Source organism: Bombina bombina, chromosome 6 (genome assembly GCF_027579735.1).
Source record: "Bombina bombina isolate aBomBom1 chromosome 6, aBomBom1.pri, whole genome shotgun sequence".
Lineage (NCBI taxonomy): Eukaryota > Metazoa > Chordata > Amphibia > Anura > Bombinatoridae > Bombina > Bombina bombina.
The window spans coordinates 693,116,478-693,136,189 of NC_069504.1; the positions used below are offsets into that span (position 1 = coordinate 693,116,478).

Here is a 19,712-nt window from a genome sequence, read left to right on the forward strand (position 1 = left end):
ACAAGAATCCTGCCGAGACTAAGTCCGCATGAAGGGGCGGCCCCTGACTGATCTGCAGACTGAGTGGGGGGCAGATTGTCTCTGTTCTTAGACACTTGGTTGCAGGACGTTCAGGACCCCTGGGTTCTGGAGATAGTCGCCCAGGGTTACAGGATAGGGTTCAAGTCCTCTCCGCCCAGGGGCAGATTCCTGCTGTCAAACCTGTCTTCAAGGCCGGAAAAAAGAGAGGCCTTTCTGGGTTGCATGTTGGATCTCTCCGCTCTAGGAGTTATTGTACCAGTACCCCAGGCAGAAAGGGGTCTAGGGTATTACTCCAATTTATTTGTGGTTCCAAAGAAGGAGGGCACGTTCAGGGACCATTTTAGGTTCCTCAGATTTGCCTTTCTGGATCATCATTTCCAGTTTGTGGCTCTTCCCTTCGGTCTGGCGACGGCCCCGAGACTCTTCATGAAGGTCCTGGGGGCCCTTCTAGCAGTAGCCAGATGCCAGGGGATCTCGTTTGCGCCATACCTGGACAACATTCTGGTTCAGGCGCCATCATCCCATCTGGCAGAGGCCCACACCAGGGTCCTGCTGCAGTTACGTCAATCTCATGGTTGGAAGATCAATCTAGAGAAGAGTTCTCTGGTTCCAAGTACCAGGGTGGGGTTCTTGGGCACAATCATAGACTTTGTGTCCATGAAGATCTTTCTCATGGACAAGCAACGCACAAAGATAGTGTCTACCTGTCTTGCCCTCCAGTCTACATTGAGACCATCTGTAGCTCAGTGCATGGAGATAATTGGGCTCATGGTCTCCAGCATGGACATCATTCCATTTGCCAGGTTTCATCTCAGACCTCTTCAATTGCGCATGTTGAGACAGTGGAACGGCGATCATTCTGATCTGTCGCAGACGATATACATGGATGCACGGACTCAGCTTTCTTCTCCTGGTGGATCCACCTGGATCACCTCTCCATGGGGACATCCTTCCTGAGACTGTTCTGGGAGATTGTTACCACGGACGTGAGTCTGGCGAGATGGGGAGCTCTTTGGTGTGCCAGGATGGCACAGGGGAAGTGGTCTTGCTTAGAGGCTCTTATTCCAATAAATATTGTGGAGCTACAATGCTCTGAAAGTGTGGCCTCATCTGGGGGACTTCAGCTTTATCAGGTTCCAGATGGACAATATTACCTTGGTGGCTTACATCAACCACCAGGGGGGCACAAGGAGCTCCCTGGCAATGAGGGAGGTGTCTCAGATCCTAGAGTGGGCAGAGACCCACAACTATTTACTCTCTGTGATCCACATCTCGGGTGTGGACAACTTGGAGGCGGATTTTCTCAGCAGGCAGACTTTTCATCCGGGGGAATGGTTTCTTCACCCCGAAGTGTTTGCAGAGATCTGTCTCAGATGGGGGACGCCATAGATCGTTCTCATGGCATCAAGGTTTAATTGCAAGCTTCCCTGATACGGATTGAGGTTGAGGGACCCCCAGGCGGAGCTAATAGATGCATTGGCAAAGCCTTGGTGGTAATATCTAGTATCATAAGAAAGAAGAAAAGAAAAGGCGCACAGGACAAGACTCAAGTGAAAAGATTTTATTACAAATAGCTGTACACGCAAGTATTATTGCACTTACTAGAGCAAAGGATTAAAAGGCATTCAAGTGAAGCGCTGTGTTCCTACAGCTCCTTTTCTCACACAGTAGGCTCAGTTGGACTGCCTTTCTCAGCTGTAACAGTAAACGTCTGGCAAAGTTTCCGGATCCTGTGCCAGGATACTCTGTGGCTTGTGGGGACAGAATGCTTGTAAGTCACCAACCCCTCTGGGTGATATGCCAAAGCTTAACGCGTTTCCCCCGATCTACGGCCGGGCTTCTTCAAGAGGCAAAAATATACAGATAACCCCAGTATTGTGCCTTTTCTATTTAAAGTCATAGTAGCCAATCATGGTGAAGGGGTGTGTTATATGACCAATCATGGTTGGAGGTGTGTTCATTGGCTCCATATTTACATTAGTTCTCAGTGAATCAAGCACATTATATACTGAGCCTGGAATGGCTTACTCTTTTAGTGAATGTTAAAATGTAAACAGTAAAACATCAATTAAAACATTGGTTGTAAAAATGTTACATACATGTTGATATATAAAATTATTAGTATTAGAATCTGAAAATAAAAAATCTACTTGCAAAAGCTGTGAGGTTTGTACAAGACGCTATTGTCTTACAAAATTAAAACTCTCTATTGTCATCTTAAAAAATATAGATGAAAATAGTAACAATGAACATCGTTAATAAAAGTACAATTATAGAATTTGACACACTTCTCAAAAATAAAACGACCCTACTTTATACAATTCATTATTAAAGAAACTAAATATAAAACTTTCTTCCTAACAGCAATAGCGAAAAAAACCTATAGTACTCTAATGTCAGGAAACCTGCGTAATGTTAACTAATGAAATGCCAACATGCTTGTGAATAGAATGTATTATAAAATTGTACCTAACATGTTACCTTATCATATATCAAACTAAACTCTAAACATTAACTTGATAATTCCATTCATAGTTGTTAATGGTGAGATAACCTAAGCTGACCTAACGCAAAAAATTACATTAGTATAATGGATACTATAAACAATTATCCTGATCGCAACAAAATAACGTAAAAACACGCTTCAACAAACTATGGTAAGCCTTTGGTTGCAGCATCAGTATTATAATTGAGCAATTAAAAAATAATAAAAAATAGACAAAAACTTATCTATGTAGAATTATAAGCAGCCTGATGACTTCGAAAAATACATGTTTGTATGTGAAAAGTAATTACAATGTAAAGTGATAACCGGGAATTTGCCTAGGTAAAGATGTTGATATTTATTTCCCTATCTTTTGTAGTGTGTATTAATGCAAATGTGAATAAAAAAAATTGGAGAAATTGAGATTTAGATGTGGATCAAAGTGTAATTTACATAAAGGCTGCTACATCTATGTCAATATTTAGACCTAGAGGCTGTGATGTTATTAGTTTATAAATCCACTTGGTTCTAGTTTTCTTAGTTCAAGCAACCTAGGTTTTGGGTTTTGATTGGGGGACCCAGTCTATGATTTGTATTCTTAAGGAACTGGGGTTGCTTCCATGGCAGTCAAAAAAATGTTTAGGAACACTATGTTTGACTAATTTTTCTTTAATGTTAAATATGTGTTCATTAATTCTACACCTAGCTTTCCTTTTTGTGCGGCTAACATATAGGAGGCCACACCCACATTCCAATAAATATACAATATATGTAGAATCACAGTTACTTTTAAACATGATATTAAATGTTTCAGTTGATTTTCTGTTATGGAAGGTTGGTGGTTTATTTATGTGTTTACACATGTTGCACCTTGTTTTACTACACCTCATGATGTCTTTCCATTATTTTAACCAATTGTCTCCTTCCTTAACATTATCAATCTTTTTGTTGGATGATTTTATTTTGCTGGGGGCCAATAAGTTTTTAAGGCTTTTGTCCTTTTTATAAGCAATAGTGGGTTTGATATCTAAATACGGCCCTAGGAGGGGATCAGATCTTAACAGAGGCCAATGTTTTTTTTTAAATGTTTTCTAACTTCTTAGAGCCTTCATTGAAGGTGGTAATAAATCGTATTGGGTTGTTTTTGATAGACTGAGATTTATCGGTCTAGTATACATATTTCCTCTGTTACCGCTTCTTCCTTGTATAGTGGCTCATATAAAGTAGGAGGGAGTATCCTCCATTCTGATTGCTCGTTCGTAGCCGAGGAGGACGTGGTTTGCGGATCTGGTGGGGATGTCATCCTCTCCGCCGTTTAGGTTACCCTGTTGCAGGGATCTGCTGGAGCAGGGTCCTTTTCAACATCAAAATCTCGATTCTCTGAGGCTGACTGCATGGAGATTGAAAGTTTAGTCTTGGCAAAGAGGGTTTTTTCTGAAAATGTGATTGACACTCTAGTTCAGGCAAGAAAGCCGGTCACTTGACGCATCTATCATAAGGTGTGGAGGACTTACTTGTCTTGGTGTGAGAGTCATGGCTACCCTTGACATAGGGTGAGGGTACCCAGGATTTTGTCTTTTCTCCAACAGGGTCTGGATAAGGGTCTCGCCTCTAGTTCCCTAAAAGGACAAATTTCAGGCTTAATCTGTTCTGTTGCACAGGAGACTCGCTGATCTCCCTGACGTCCAATCTTTTGTTCAGGCTCTGTCTCAAATCAGGCCTGTTTTAAGGCAACCTGCTCCCCCTTGGAGCTTAAATTTGGTATGTAAGGTCTTGCAGAAGGTTCCGTTTGAGCCTATGCATTCTCTGGACATACAACTTCTCTCATGGAAAGTTCTCTTTCTGTTGGCCATTGCTTCAGCACGCAGAGTTTCTGAGCTGGCAGCCTTGCAATATGAGCCCCCTTATCTGGTGTTTCATGCAGATAAGGCTGTTCTGCGCACAGGCTTGGGGTTTCTCCTCAAGGTGGTGTCTAACTGTAACATCAATCAGGAGATAGTTGTTCCTTCTTTATGTCCTAACCCTTTTTCTCCTAAGGAAAGATTACTTCATAATCTGGACGTGGTTCATGCTTTGAAATTCTATCTTCAGGCTACAAAGGATTTCAGACAATCTAAGTCACTTTTTGTTGTGTATTCAGGGAAGAGCAGAGGTCAGAGGGCGTCTGCTACTTCTTTGTCTTTTTGGCTGAGGAGCTTGATCCATTTGGCCTACGAGAAAGCAGGACATAAGCCTCCTCAGAGGATCACGGCTCATTCAACTAGAGCTGTGGCTTCATCTTGGGCCTTCAAAAATGAGGCTTCTATGGAATAGATTTGCAAGGCGGCTACCTGGTTCTCCTAGCATACCTTCACTAAGTTTTACAAATTTGATGTTTTTGCTTCTACGGAAGCTGTTTTTGGGAGAAAGGTTCTACAGGCTGTGGTGCCCTCAGATTAGGGGTCTGCCTTTTTACCCTCCCGGTTTCATTCAGTGTCCTCTAAGATCTGGGGTATATGTATTCCACAATTAATGAATGAAGCCGTGGACTCTCCTCCCCTTCAGATGGAAAACATAAATTATGCTTACCTGATAATTATATTTCCATAGTGGGAAGGAGAGTCCCTGCCCCCCCACCCGTATCTCCGATGGGCGGACCTACATTTAATATATTCTTCTGCTACCATTTATACCCTAATGTTTCACCTATTGTTCCTTGTTCCCTCGGAAGAATGACTGGGGGATGAAGGGAGGGGGGGGAGGTATTTAAGCCTTTAGCTGGGGTGTCTTTGCCTCCTCCTGGTGGCCAGGTTCTTAATTCCCACAAGTAATGATATGAAGCCGTGGACTCTCTTCCCCACGATGGAAATAAAATGATCAGGTAAGCATAATTTATGTTATTTGGGGGGAAGGGAGTTTTTTTGCCTCAGGATAAAAGATCTAAAGGTAAATCTAAAGCTTCTAATAATTTTCGTTCTTTTTGACAGAATAAGGAACAGAAAACCAATCCTTCCCCTAAAGACTCTGGTTCCAATTGGAAACCTTCTTCAAGTTGGAATAAATCCAAGTCTTTTAAGAAACCAAAGCTAGCCTCCAAGTCTGCATGAAGGTGCAGCCCTCAATCCAGTTCTGCTGGTGGGGGACAGATTGAAATTATTCCAAGACATTTGGGCAGATTCTGTTTAAAATCAGTGGATTCACAATATTGTCTCTCAAGGGTATTGAATAGGATTCAGAGTAAGACCTCCTGTGAGAAGATTCTTTTTCTCTTACGTTCCAGCAAATCCGGTGAAGGCTCTGGCTTTTCTGAAGTGTGTTTCAGATCTATAGCTTTCAGGGGCAACAATTCCAGTTCCGTTTCAGGAACAGGATCTGGGGTTTTATTCAGATCTATTCATTGTCCCAAACAAAGAAAATTAATTCAGGCTAGTTCTGGATCTGAAATTTTTGAATCGTTTTGTAAGAGCCCCAACTTTCAAGATGGTGACTATGAGGACTATTTTGCCTTTTGTTCAGAAAGGTCATTATATGTCCACAATAGACTTTCAGGATGGATATCTTCACATTCCAATTTATCCAGACCACTATCGGTTTCTGAGATTCTTTTTTCTAGACAAGCATTACCAATTTGTCGCTCTTTCATTTGGCCTAGCAACAGCTCCAATGATCTATTTGAAGGTTCTCGGTGCCCTTCTATCTGTAATCAGAGAACAGGGTATTGCAGTGTTTCCTTATTTGGACGATATCTTGATACTAGCTCAGTCTTTACATTTAGCCGAATCTCACATGAATCAACTAGTGTTGTTTCTTCAAAGACATGGTTGGAGGATCAATTTACCAAAGAGTTTCTTGATTCCTCAGTCACCTTTTTAGGTTTCCAGATAGATTCAGTGTCCATGACTCGGTCTTTAACAGACAAGTGACGAATGAAATTGGTTTCAGCTTGTCGAAACCTTCAGTCTCAATCATTCCCTTCAGTGGCTATGTGCATAGAAGTTTTAGGTCTCATGACTGCAGCATCGGACGCAATCCCCTTTGCTCATTTTCATATGAGACCTCTTCAGCTTTGTATACTGAATCAATGGTGCAGGGATTATACTTGGATATCACAATTGATATACTTAAATCCCAACATTCAACTCTTTCTGACTTGGTGGTTAGACCATCATCGTGTAATTCAAGGGGCTTCTTTTGTTCGTCCTACCTGGACTTTGATCACAACAGATGCAAGTCTTTCAGAATGGGGAGCTGTCTTGGGATCTCTGACAGCACAAGGGGTTTGGAAACCTCGAGACAAGGTTACCAATCAATATTTTAGAACTCTGTGCTATTTTCAGGGCTCTTCAGGTTTGGCTTCTGTTGAAGAGAGAACCATTCATTTATTTTCAGACGGACAATATCACAACTGTGGCATATGTCAATCATCAGGGTGGAACTCGCAGTCCCCTAGCTATAAAAGAAGTATCTTGGATACTTTCTTTTGCGGAATCCAGCTCTTGTCTAATTTCTGCAGTGCATATCCCAGGTGTAGACAATTGGGAAGCCAATTATCTCAGCCGAGGAGTGGTCTCTCCATGTCAGATTGTACACTTGTGTGGTCTTCAAGAAATAGATCTGATGGCTTCTCATCTAATCAAAAAAACTTCCCAGGTACCTATCCAGGTCCAGGCTTTGGTTTTTATCAAGCCTGTTATTAAATCAATCTCTCCTCCTTGGAGTCTTAATTTGGTTTTGAAGACTTTGCAGGCTCGTCCTTTTGATACTATGCATTCTTTGGATATTAAACTACTTTCTTGGAAAGTATTGTTTCTTTTGGCTATCTCTTCAGCTAGAAGAGTTTCCGAAATGTCTGCTCTCTCTTGTGAGTCTCCTTTTCTGATTTTTCATCAGGATAAAGCTGTTTTGTGGACTTTGTTTAAATTTCTTCCTAAGGTTGTGAATTCTAACAATATTAGTAGGGAAATTGTTGTTCCTTCCTTGTATCCTAATCCTAAGAATTCTCTTGAAAGATCTTTACATTCTTTAGATGTTGTAAAAGCTTTGAAATACTATGTTGAAGCTACTAAAGATTTCAGGAAGACTTCTAGTCTATTTGTTGTCTTCTCTGGTTCTAAAAAAGGTCAGAAAGTTTCTGCCATTTCTTTTTTCATCTTGGTTAAAGCTTTTGATTCATAAAGCTTATTTGGAGGCGGAACAATCTCCGCCTCAGAGAATTACAGCTTGAATCATACTACTAGATCAGTCGCCAGTTCTTGGGCTTTTAAGAATGAAGCTTCAGTTGATCAGATTTGCAAAGCAGCAACTTGGTCTTATTTGCATACATTTACTAAAGTTTACTATTTTTATATATTTTCTGAAGCAGTTTTTGTTAGAAAAGTTCTTCAGGCAGCTGTTTCAGTTTGAGTCTTCTGCTTATGCTTTAAGTTTATTTCTTTAAATTTTAGAGAAAAACTTATTTTTTTTTGTGGATTTAATTTTGTCAGCGGAAAATGGCTGTTTTTATTTTATCCCTCCCTTTCTAGTGACTCTTCTGTGGACTTTCACATCTTGGGTATTTCTATCCCATACGTCACTAACTCATGGACTCTTGCCAATTACATGAAAGAAAGCATAATTTATGTAAGAACTTACCTGATAAATTTATTTCTTTCATATTAGCAAGAGTCCATGAGACCCACCCTTTTTCTGGTGCTTATGATTTTTTGTATAAAAGCACAATTATATTTCCAGTTCCTCTTTTTTGTATGCTTTTTTACTCCTTTTTCTATCACCCCACTACTTGGGTATTCATTAAACTGAATTGTGGGTGTGGTGAGGGTGTATTTATACGCATTTTGCGGTTTGTGAAACATTGCCCCTCCTGGTATGATTGTATATCCCATACGTCAATAGCTCATGGATTCTTGCCAATATGAAAGAAATGAATTCATCAGGTAAATTCTTACATAAATTATGTTGTTTTATTATCATTTTTCTCAATTGTCTTGGTATCTTTTGTTGCCTATTTCTGTAGCACTATCTGGCAACAGTCAGATCAATTTGCAAGAGCACTAGATGACAGCCCTATTTCCTGCCATGAAGTGCTCCACACACCTAACTAGGTATCTCTTCAACACTGAATATCATGGGAATGAAGCAAATTTGATAAAAGTAAATTGGAAAAAAAAAATTAAACAGTGTCTGAATCTCAAGGACAAAGGTTTTCCCAGTTTCCGTGCTTAAATGACAGACAAACTGAAACAGCCGGATTTGGCATTTTAGCTCTGTATTGATTTCACTAAAGTTATCTGCTCTCTTTTTAATGCACCCACCTGTTCATTTTACATACTGACAGTTCACTTTAACCCCTTATAAGTGCTTTATGCAATTATCCTATATTATAAAAGGCCAGGTATAATTGTCCAATGCAGTTATGCGCAGTAGAGATTGCAGCACGAGACAAACATACCTGGCCATAACTAAGGAAGGATCAGTCAGTGAGGATCAGACAGCGGGGAGGGGGGGCGCACGGGTGGGGGGTACGAGGGGGGTGCAGAGGGTGGGTGGGACTGCTGCACTAAAAAAAAAAAAAGTTGAGCGTGGGAGGGAAGGGGAAGGCGGGAGGGAGATGGGATCCAAGTGGATGGGGATTTTGGCCCCTGTACATGGGCTTTAGGACTAGTTTTAAATAAAAAAAGATGTTCAGAATATTTTTATTAATAAATGAACTGTACACTTTATTCTGGGGGGAATTGGGGGACTTTTTTCATGAACTATAGATTTGGTTATTTATTTAAATAGCGCCTCACGTAATCTAGCCCTTAATCTGGACATTTCAGAGCAAAACTTGCACAAAGGAGAAAGCAATTTTTACCATGTTTGCTATCACTCAGTTTAAACAGAAAGATGATATTTTTATTTACCTAGGAAAACTATGGGCTAGATTACGAGTGAAGCGCAATATTGCACCATACGCAAGGGAGATATTTTCACTCCACTCAGTAATACCAGCACACGTAAATGTGTGCTGGTGTTACAGGTGTAACGCAATGCGCACACAACCTCGTGTTCACATTGCCTTGAAGCCAATCGCTCACGACAGCGTGATTCCTTAGGCTTCAATGGGAGCCTTGTTTTCATGCCGACAGACCTGGCAAACCACCTAATGCAGCATAGGGGAAAATTCGAGCAGCATGAGCAGCAATTAATAAATATATATGTATATGCTTATATAGATATATATTTATGTGTTCATTGTGTATATACACATATTAACATAAATATATATGAATATAAGCATATACAGTACATATATAATTATAGAGCAAACACAGTCCCCTTTGACATCTATGCAAAGGCACTTTTTTTTAACACCCCACATCCCCTTATAACTGCTTTGTGCGTTTTTTTTATTCAAAAATAAATATACATATTTTTATTTATTTGTTACTCTACTACCCTCTTTATTGTGGGGGCAATTTTTTTCATTAATCAGATATCTGATTTCTGGTTAATGATTTCTAGCACAAAGTGAAACTGCGAGCTTGCGGTCACAAGTTATTTAACGTGCGTCCATAAACGGGAAAATGTGCCCTTTTACGGGTGCACATTAAGATAGCACTCCACTTGTAATCTAGCCCTATATTTTTTGGCATTAAAAAAAGCATTACGTGGATAATAGTTTCAACTATTTAGTTATATTAAGAAATTATTGTAAAATGACGTAAAAAAAGTTAATTTGTTTTATATATACTGTATATATATATAACAAGATTTATCACATTCCAAATTTCACAAGGACCTATAGCTAAACAGCTGTAGAATGTTTTAAGACTATAAGTAATGAGAAGGAAACAGGGGCGAAACTACAGGGGGTGCAGAGGTTGCAATTGCAACTGGGTCCCCAAGGGTGGGGGCCCAGCTTAAAAACAAATAAAAATATTATTAAAAATGTTGACCTGCCACTGCCTGCACTGATATCATGTGAGTGTGACATGATGCTTCACTAGTGTCTCTGACTACAGGGATTAGTGTTTCTCTTTTACCCATTGGTGTTTATGTGTGTGTGTATGTGTGTGACTGTGTGTGTATTTATGCATGTATGTGTGTGTGTGTGTGTGTATGTGTGTGTGTGTGTGTGTGTATGTATGTATGTGTGTGTATTACAGGCCTTGTTACTACAGCATGGGGGGGCGGGGGTAAGCAGTGTCACTATACAGTACCACTATATACAGTACGGGGGGCTGGACCATGTCACAGACTACTGTGGTCACTTTATAAAGTACTGGGGCGGGTAAGGTCAGGCCAGCCATCTCACTGGAAGATTACAGACTGTGTCACTAACTCACTATATACAGTACTGGTGTGTTAAGCAGTGTCACTATATACAGTAATAGGGGGTCAGACCATCTCACAGACTGTGGGCATAGGGTACCTCCTTTTGCAGACATGTAATCTGATTCACATTTTTTTCTGTGTTAAATGTAAAAAAAAAAAAAAAGATATGTATCAAATTAACTTTTTTTTTTGGGGGGGGTGGGGGTGGAGGGGGGCTTCTTGGATTCTTGCACCTGGGCCCTGTGGTTTCTAGTTACGCCTCTGGAAGGAAACATTTCCAGTTAAAAAGCTTTTCATTGATTTTCTACAACATTTTCTTTCTAGAATACAATCTAAGAGAAAATTAGAAAAACAAGTAAAAAACAGGCAGTTGCCTCTACTCATTCTATACCCTTCATGTTTTTTTTAACAAGATATAAAAATATGTTTTCTTGTACTATACAGAGATGTGTCCTGCTTTAAACATATTTGTTGCAATTAAAAAAAAAAACAACTAAGAATACATTTAAATTAAACGCATGTGATGATAAATTAATATCAATTAATCATTCACTACCTTTTTTTAGAACCCTATTGTCTCACTTCCGTCTTACCGGATAGTTTCCACTTGTACATTTCCATACAATCCTATTTTCTACACTATATCATTCTTCCTCCTACACTCTGTCCTGTCATATTCACCCACTGAAATAAAAATTATTTGAATTTTAGCATTAATATTATATTCAAGATTTATAATAACAGTAACTGTTATATGTACTGTGTACAATAGCCAGCCACTAAGACAAATTATTATTATATATTTTACATTTTATACATTATTACGATTAGAAATCTGACCCTTTTAACACAAGCAATAATATCAATGAATTCTGTTTCTAGCCAGAATTATATCTAAGCTAATTAATACCTTCTTAGGCAAGGAGTTCCAATATTTGTTTTCTCTTACAATAAAAAAAAGCATTTACAATGCTGCATATTTAATATCCTTTCCACTAGCCTTAAAGTGTGACCTCTTGCTACAAACAATTGCCTTGGTGTAAACAATGGCTCTGACAACTCTGTGTATATACCTTGAATATATTTCTATAAAGTAATCATATCACCTCTCAAGTGCCCTTTTTCTAGAGAAAACAGACCCAGTTTAACTAGCCTCTCCTCATAGCTTAAATTCTCTATTTCCTTATTAATTTAATTTTCTGATCTTTTTTCTAAGTCTGCAATGTCCTTTTTTTTTTTAAATTGGTCTCTTGAACTGCATTCCATACTCAAGGTGAGGTCTTACCAGGGATTTGTTTAGGGACATAATTATGCTTTCCTCCCTTGCATCAATGCCTCTTTTATTAGCCTTAGAAGCCATTGCCTTGCATTTTTCAATAATTCTTAGCTTGATATCTATAAGTACACAAGTATTGATCAATTTAAATAATAGGTAACCTGCATATTTTTACTTCCTAAATGTGGAACCTTACATTTACCAGTATTACATTTAATTTTCCCTTTACCTACCCAATTTTCCCCAAACCCTTTGCAAAGCAATTACATCACACACTGACCTAATCACCTTACACAACTTTGTATCATCTCCAAAGATGTTGCTATTTCATTTCTCCTCCAAGTTATTAATAAAAATATTAAAAACAACAGAGCCAAGTACTGATCCTTGGGAAACTCAACTAATTACAAAAAAGAAAGTTCCCAGATAAACACACTTGTATCTGCTCATTAGTTCACACCACAGTGAAATAGCAATCAGCTTCCTAATACCACAATGTACCGCTAGCACATGTAACACGCTGTTGAAGTAGACAAAGTTCATGTGACAACACTTTTATAATTAATGTTTCCAACAATGAGCCCAACAAACAACATCCACTTCAGTCAAGCACACAAGCTAATTCAAAGCTCATCTCGAGCTGTATAGTTACCACACTCCAAGGTTTCCTGGTCTTAGAAAAGACTGACGCGTTTCGGCAGGGTGCTGTACTATGAGTCTTTTCTATCTAAGGGGAACTGTCCCTCTGTGTTTTACTTATGGAATCTAATAAAAGTTAATTTTTCTTTTTTAAACTCAACTAATTACCTATGTCCCATCTGAGTATTTACTACTTCACATTGCTCCCTGTTTTTCATCCAATTATATATGCATGAGTTAACATTTTCAGCTATTCCCATTTTTTAAGACGCTAGTGGTGGTAAACATTGCAACGTTCCTCCACCCACATCTTATACTTTATTTAGCTGAGCAATGATGAATCCACCTTCACACAATCGTTGCGTGCCACACTTGGCCTCCAGCTCATGGGACATGCAACAATTGGCTGAAGGTGGATTCGTCATTGCTCAGCTAAATAAAGTATAAGATGCAGACGGAGGAACGGCGCTTTGTTTACCATTACTAAATGGTAAATATTTAACAAATGCCTTGTCTTAATAATGTTAATCAATGAATGTACCCCTGATTTGAATAATACTTTTATATTCTAGCCAGCAAAATAATAAACATTACAATCACTTTAATGTTCTACAATAATTTCCCATGTGCCACTATATGAAAAGCCTTTGCGAAATCCAAGTGATTCACATTAACTAACTCACCCTTGTTCATATATTTACTTTTTCACAGAATCTAATTATATTACTTTGGCATGACCTATTACTCATGGAACCATTTTGATTTAAGCTCATAATCTTGTTTACAAAATATACTTTTGAATATAATCCCTTCCTGTATCTTCCCCATAACCATTATCAGGTTTACTGCTCTATAGCTTCCTCGATCAGCCCTGCTTCCCTTTTTAAAAAGTGGCACAACATAGACTTTACACCAGTACTGGGTTACTATGCCTGAGGATAATAAGTCTTGAAAAAAAGTTGAGGTTTGGCTATAATTGGACCTGGAGGTTTTTACCTTGATATTATCCATTTTTTAATATAGTCTAGAGATAACCCAGTTATTGGTATAGGCTTGGATTTCTAGTTTTGTTTAATGTCTCTTCCATTGGTTCCTCCCTTGTGCATGTTGAAGAAAAGAAATAGTTTAGTACCTCAACCTTCCCCTGGTCACTGTTAATCATGCTACTGTTTTCACATTTTAAATGTACCTTTTTTTACCTTCCTATATTTTTTGCCAATAATGGGATAGATTACAAGTGGTGGGCTAACTGTAGCGCGGGGGCAATTTTGGGTATTTTGTGGCTCTTTGAACACAATGGAAATAACATGCATATTATGAGTTGAAAGTAAATGCGTTCGCTTGAGAGCAATCAAATTTAATTTGTTTTAGGTTAGCTCAACTTCAGAGCTCTGGTTAACTGTTACTCAAGACAAAAAAGTGGTACAAATAAACATCAAAAATAAATTTAACAGTGCATTTACACTCATAATAACAACACTGTATGATAAAAAAATGTTTTTAAAAAAACTATTGCATTAAAAAGTTATAAGGGATTAAAGATATTTTTCAGATATTAAAAAAAAGGCATACAAAGGGCTTTAAAATAGAGATACATGCCTCATTTTATCAGGAGTTATACAACGGCAAAAAAGTCGACCAATGCAGGTCCACTGAAACCTTACTCAATAATTTCTTCACCAAAGCAAACTTGAAGACAATTACAGAGGTAGATAGAGACTCCCTCAATTCTAAAATTACCACAATAGAAGTAGCACAGGTCATTAAAGAACTCAAACCAGGCAAAGCTCCTGGACCCGATGGCTTACCGAGCGAATACTATAAGATGTTTGCTGGCCTCTTGGTACCACACCTTACACAATTAGCGAATCACATACTGGAGGGCAAGGAGCTACCTAAAGACTTACTACAGGCTAAAATAGTAGTCATCCCCAAACAAGGGAAAGACCCTAAACTCTGTGCCAGCTATAGGCCAATATCCCTCATCAATCAAGATGTTAAAATAATCACAAAAATCTTAGCTAATAGGTTAAAACATATTCTTCCCACTATAATACACCCAGATCAGGTTGGCTTCATTAAAGAGAGGGAAGCCCCGGACAATATCAGAAGGATGGTGTCGGTGATGGACTATCTTACTAGTCATGGAGTGCCTTCTCTGCTCCTATCCCTGGATGCAGAGAAGGCATTCGACAGGGTGGATTGGGGATACATGGGGGCGGTACTAAAAAAAATGGGCTTCAGGGGATCCTTCATCTCTGCAATAAACACACTATACTCCAACCCCACAGCATATGTAAGAGCGATCGGCCACCAATCTAAAACTTTTAGCATTCTAAATGGCACCCGACAAGGATGCCCACTATCGCCCCTGATTTTTGCAATATGCATAGAGCCATTAGCAGAATTCATCCGGGGAGAAACAGGGGTCAAGGGTCTTGAGATAGGGGGGAAATCCCATAAGTTAACATTATTCGCGGACGATGTCCTCCTTACCCTGACAAAGCCAGCCAGTTCTCTACCCATTGTTTATGACATCCTAGATAAATTCTCCAAGATCTCGGGATATAAAATTAATGTGGATAAATGTGAGGCCCTCCCCATAGCAGTCCCTAAGCCCACTATTAAACTACTGGAGATAAATTTTGATTTTTCTTGGGTACAAGACCATGTGAAGTATTTGGGGGTTAAGCTGACACCTGAATTTGATAAACTATACCAAGCTAATTACCTTCCTTTATACAAAACTATAAAACATGACATCACGAGATGGCAACAGCATGGCTTTTCATGGTATGGACGATTATCATCGATCAAAATGAATATCTTACCCAGACTCCTCTACCTCTTTAGAACATTGCCTATTGAGGTCCCCAACAAAGATTTAGACACTATCCAATCCAAATTGATCTCTTATTTAAGAGGAGGTAAACATGCCAGAATACCCAAAACTATACTCACGAGACATAGACAGTTGGGAGGAGTGGGCCTCCCAAATTTAAAAGACTACTACCAGGCTGCCAGACTGACCCAGACAGCGATATTAGGGAGACGGAACTGTGATATTATATGGCCTGCTTTAGAAGCCGCCATGGGGGGACTTAGCTCACCAGAAGACATATTGTGGAGAAGAGAGTCACTGACGACCACAAAAGGTTTCAAACCACGCGCTTTACTGATCTCTTGCAGACAATGGCACAAATCGATACACTCTCACAAGTTGATATCACAATACGCTCTTGAAAAACCACTAAAATACATAATCCCAGGAGACTGCCATATACATGTAGATAAATGGGAGAACAAAGGCCTATACAGAGTGGCAGATTTCCTACAACAAGGCTCTATGGTCACATTCACACAATTGCAGGAAAGGTTAGAACCAAGGTCCCTACAATGGTTTGTGTATTTACAGATTTCCTCAGCTGTCCATTCATACACCTATGATAGGAGGGAAGGTCGCTCCACAACACTTGGGAAGCAGTGTAGCGCACATTACAGACCCAAACAAGCTATCTCACATATGTACCACCACGATACAATCAGCCAAAACAAAATACAGACCACCCATCATTAATAGATGGGAGAGAGACTTGAACATAGACCTAACAACAGAAGATTGGTACACTCTGACATTTGAAGCAAGTAGGGGTTTGTTGAGCGCAGACCTCAGAGAGAATAGCCTGAAATCAGTGTTTCGGTGGTACTTAACTCCGGAGAGAGTAGCACACTCAGTAAAAGGGAACTCCAACCTCTGTTACAGAGGATGTAAGACCAAAGGCACATACATACATATGTGGTGGGAATGCCCCAATGTTAAAAACATATGGGATCAGACCTCAGACCTCTTGTCTAACCTTCTTGGAGACCGAATGGCCATCAGCGCATCCCAAGCTTTATTAAATACTAGAACCCAAGGATACAATTCCCACATAAACACTTTCCTTAGAATAATCTTCACCACAGTTAGGACCACAATAGCCAAACACTGGAAGACAGGGGTACCGACATGGGCGGAAGTAACCAACAAAATGGCGAGTGTGTTCGCTATGCATGAGACAGCTGCCCACTTACAAAATAAGATGGACACTTTTGGGAAAATCTGGTTCTACTGGATAATGGGGGGAGTTGATGGGAATTCCTACCAACCCATACAACAGAATGGCGCTGAGGGGGAGCAACAGACATAATGTACAACATAAATAAAGATACGACTGAGATGACAAGAAACAGGAGGTCGAAAACCAAACGTATAGCATTCTGACAGGGTTATTGTTTTTTATTGTTATTAACGTTAAAACTACACATGCTTTTATTTTTGTTATTTCTACATTCTATTGACTTATTTTTGTATTGTTTTTCACAAAAAAAGAGGAAAAGAAATGTGCAACTGGACTACCGAGGACCCAACTGGGTACTGGATCTCTTACCTTTGTTCAAATCTTTCTATGTTATCACACATTGTTAACCCGATGTGGGTTGGGTCATTGGTGGCCTAGAACTGTTCCATGTATATTTATTTTGTTGTGATGTTTTGCACTCAATAAAAATCATTTCAACTAAAATAGAGATACATTCATATACATGTCTAAATATGTAAATATATATACTGTATATATAAAAATACATATGTATACATATATATATATATATATATATATATATATATATATATATATATATATATATATATATATATATATATATAAGTGCATTGTAGCATGAAAAATCATATCCATGCAATATTTATATTTAATAAAAGATAAGATTATAAGTAAATCGCTAATTAACACTCCCACTCAAGCGTAAAATGCTCTAGAAATAAGCTTTTTGCACTCCTTGGATTGTGCTTATATTATGAGTTACCTTGCACGCTAACCTGACGAGCACAAAAAAATGCACGTGCGTTCAAGTATTCCCCCATAGAAGTCAATGGAGAAACAAAGGGGTGAAAAAACACCCCACTCTCACTGAAACCTGATCGCATATTCTCAAGTACACTAACCAGATATGAAAATATGAATTTCTTTCTTAAGACACAGTGAGTCCATGGAATCATTAATTACTGTTGGGAATATCACTCCTGGCCAGCAGGAGGAGGGGAAGAACACCACAGCAAAGCTGTTAAAGGGACACTGAACCTAAATTTTGTCTTTCATGATTCAGATAGAGCATGCAATTTTAAGCAACTTTCTAATTTACTCCTATTATCAATTTTTCTTCGTTCTCTTGCTATCTTTATTTATAAAAGAAGGCATCTGAGCTAAGAAGCCAGACAATTTTTGTTTGAGATCCTGGACAGCACTTGTTTATTGGTGGATGAATTTATCCACCAATCAGCAAGAACAACCCAGGTTGTTCACCAAAAATGGTCCGACATCCAAACTTACTTTCTTTCTTTTCAAATAAAGATACCAAGAGAATGAAGACAATTTGATAATAGGAGTAAATTAAAAAGTTGCTTAAAATGTCATGCTCTATCTGAATCACGAAAGAAAAAATTTGGGTTGTGTCCCTTTAAGTATCACTTCCCTTCCCACAACCCCCAGTCATTCTCTTTGCCTTCAGTGCAAGGAGGAGGTGAAGTTTTAGATGTCTGATTAAGATTCTTCTATCATTATTTTTTTTATTTTGGAAACTTGAGCAGGCTTGCTCTGATCTTCCCTGACAAGCTGGGTTTAGCTGTACTCCACGTTAATCTCTTCATTAGGGTTGTGGTAACTTTAAAAGCAGTTGACAGGATTGCTGCCCTCAAACAGAATCCCAGAGTAGGCTTATTCTGTTCATTTCTTCTATCCACAGGTCTACCTCTGGGAAGGAAAGACTGGCACTAAAGGGTTATTAAGAAATTCTGCACTTATTATGGGACTTTGTCCTGCATCAGGACTTATTGGGCAGGCAGCAGGCACTGGTACATGTGAATGGGAAACAACATTTATTGCATTTTATTTGTATTGGTGGTTCAGGGGTAAATGTTAATTTTTGGGCTCTGGATCAGTGTTCAAAGGACACAGATTGAGAGAGAGCTATGTGCATGTACTTATAGTGTCGCAGATTGCCATTTATGAGCCGTCTCTATTAATTTGGAGGAGGGTACTTCTCCCTGGTGTTTTGATGAGGCGGAATTTCTCCTTTGACTGAAGCGCACACTTTCTCTGTAGCGCAGCGTCTCTATCTGTCATGTGATGCGCTTCTCAATACAGTCCGATACTGTTGCGCAGTGTTAGGAGACCTGCTTTTGATGGAGAAGAGATTGTTATGACGATCTGTCTAAAGGCTGCTCTGTGGGATCGCAATTGCTGTCCGGTTGACGAGAGGACAGGTAGGCATCTAAAGCAGAGTATCAAATTGTCCCTAATGTGAAAATTGTCTTCTCACATCAAATGATTTGCAGGCACAGTTTATTTAATTATCCTTAAAGGTACAGTACAGTTCATGCTAAAAATTAAAGGTACAGTACGTGCATATTTTATTATTTTTTGTTTCTCAAAAAGATACATTCCTTGTTTCTGAGCCATCAGTCTCCCAGGTTGATGCTGTTCAAGCTATGCCACAGCATTCTCCTCATATGTCCCAAGCCTTATCGGCATCACATGCAGTGCCCTATGGTTCCTCTTAATCTCCTGGAGGAGTTTTTTTGCAAGCAGAGATTGCTGCCCAGGTATCCTCTGTGGTATCTGCAGCATTAGCTGTTATTCCCATGCTACAGGGTAAATGCAAGAGGAAAATTAAAGATTCAGATAGTAGGGTTTCTGCTCCAACTTCTGTTACCCAAGTTATCCTTTCTCATAAGTCTGATGAGGAATGATATGTTGGTAGCCTCAGAGGGTGAAATTCAGACAGTATAATTCCTTCATCTGATGCTCAAGTTGTATCCTTCAGATGTACACCTCCGTGTACTGTTAAAGGAGGTTTTTTGGTTACTCTTTTCAAATCAGATACTCCTACTGTTGTCATCCCTAGGAAATCTGACAATAATGATTAATAAATTATTTG

The 19,712-nt window shown here is 39.1% G+C and overlaps 1 protein-coding gene across 2 annotated transcripts in view; it reads left to right on the forward strand.

The window, feature by feature from the left end:
* The window catches only part of LOC128663457 (uncharacterized), a 260,004-nt gene that overhangs the window by 198,310 nt on the left and 41,982 nt on the right, over positions 1-19,712 (forward strand). The gene's annotated exons all lie outside the window — the stretch shown is intronic.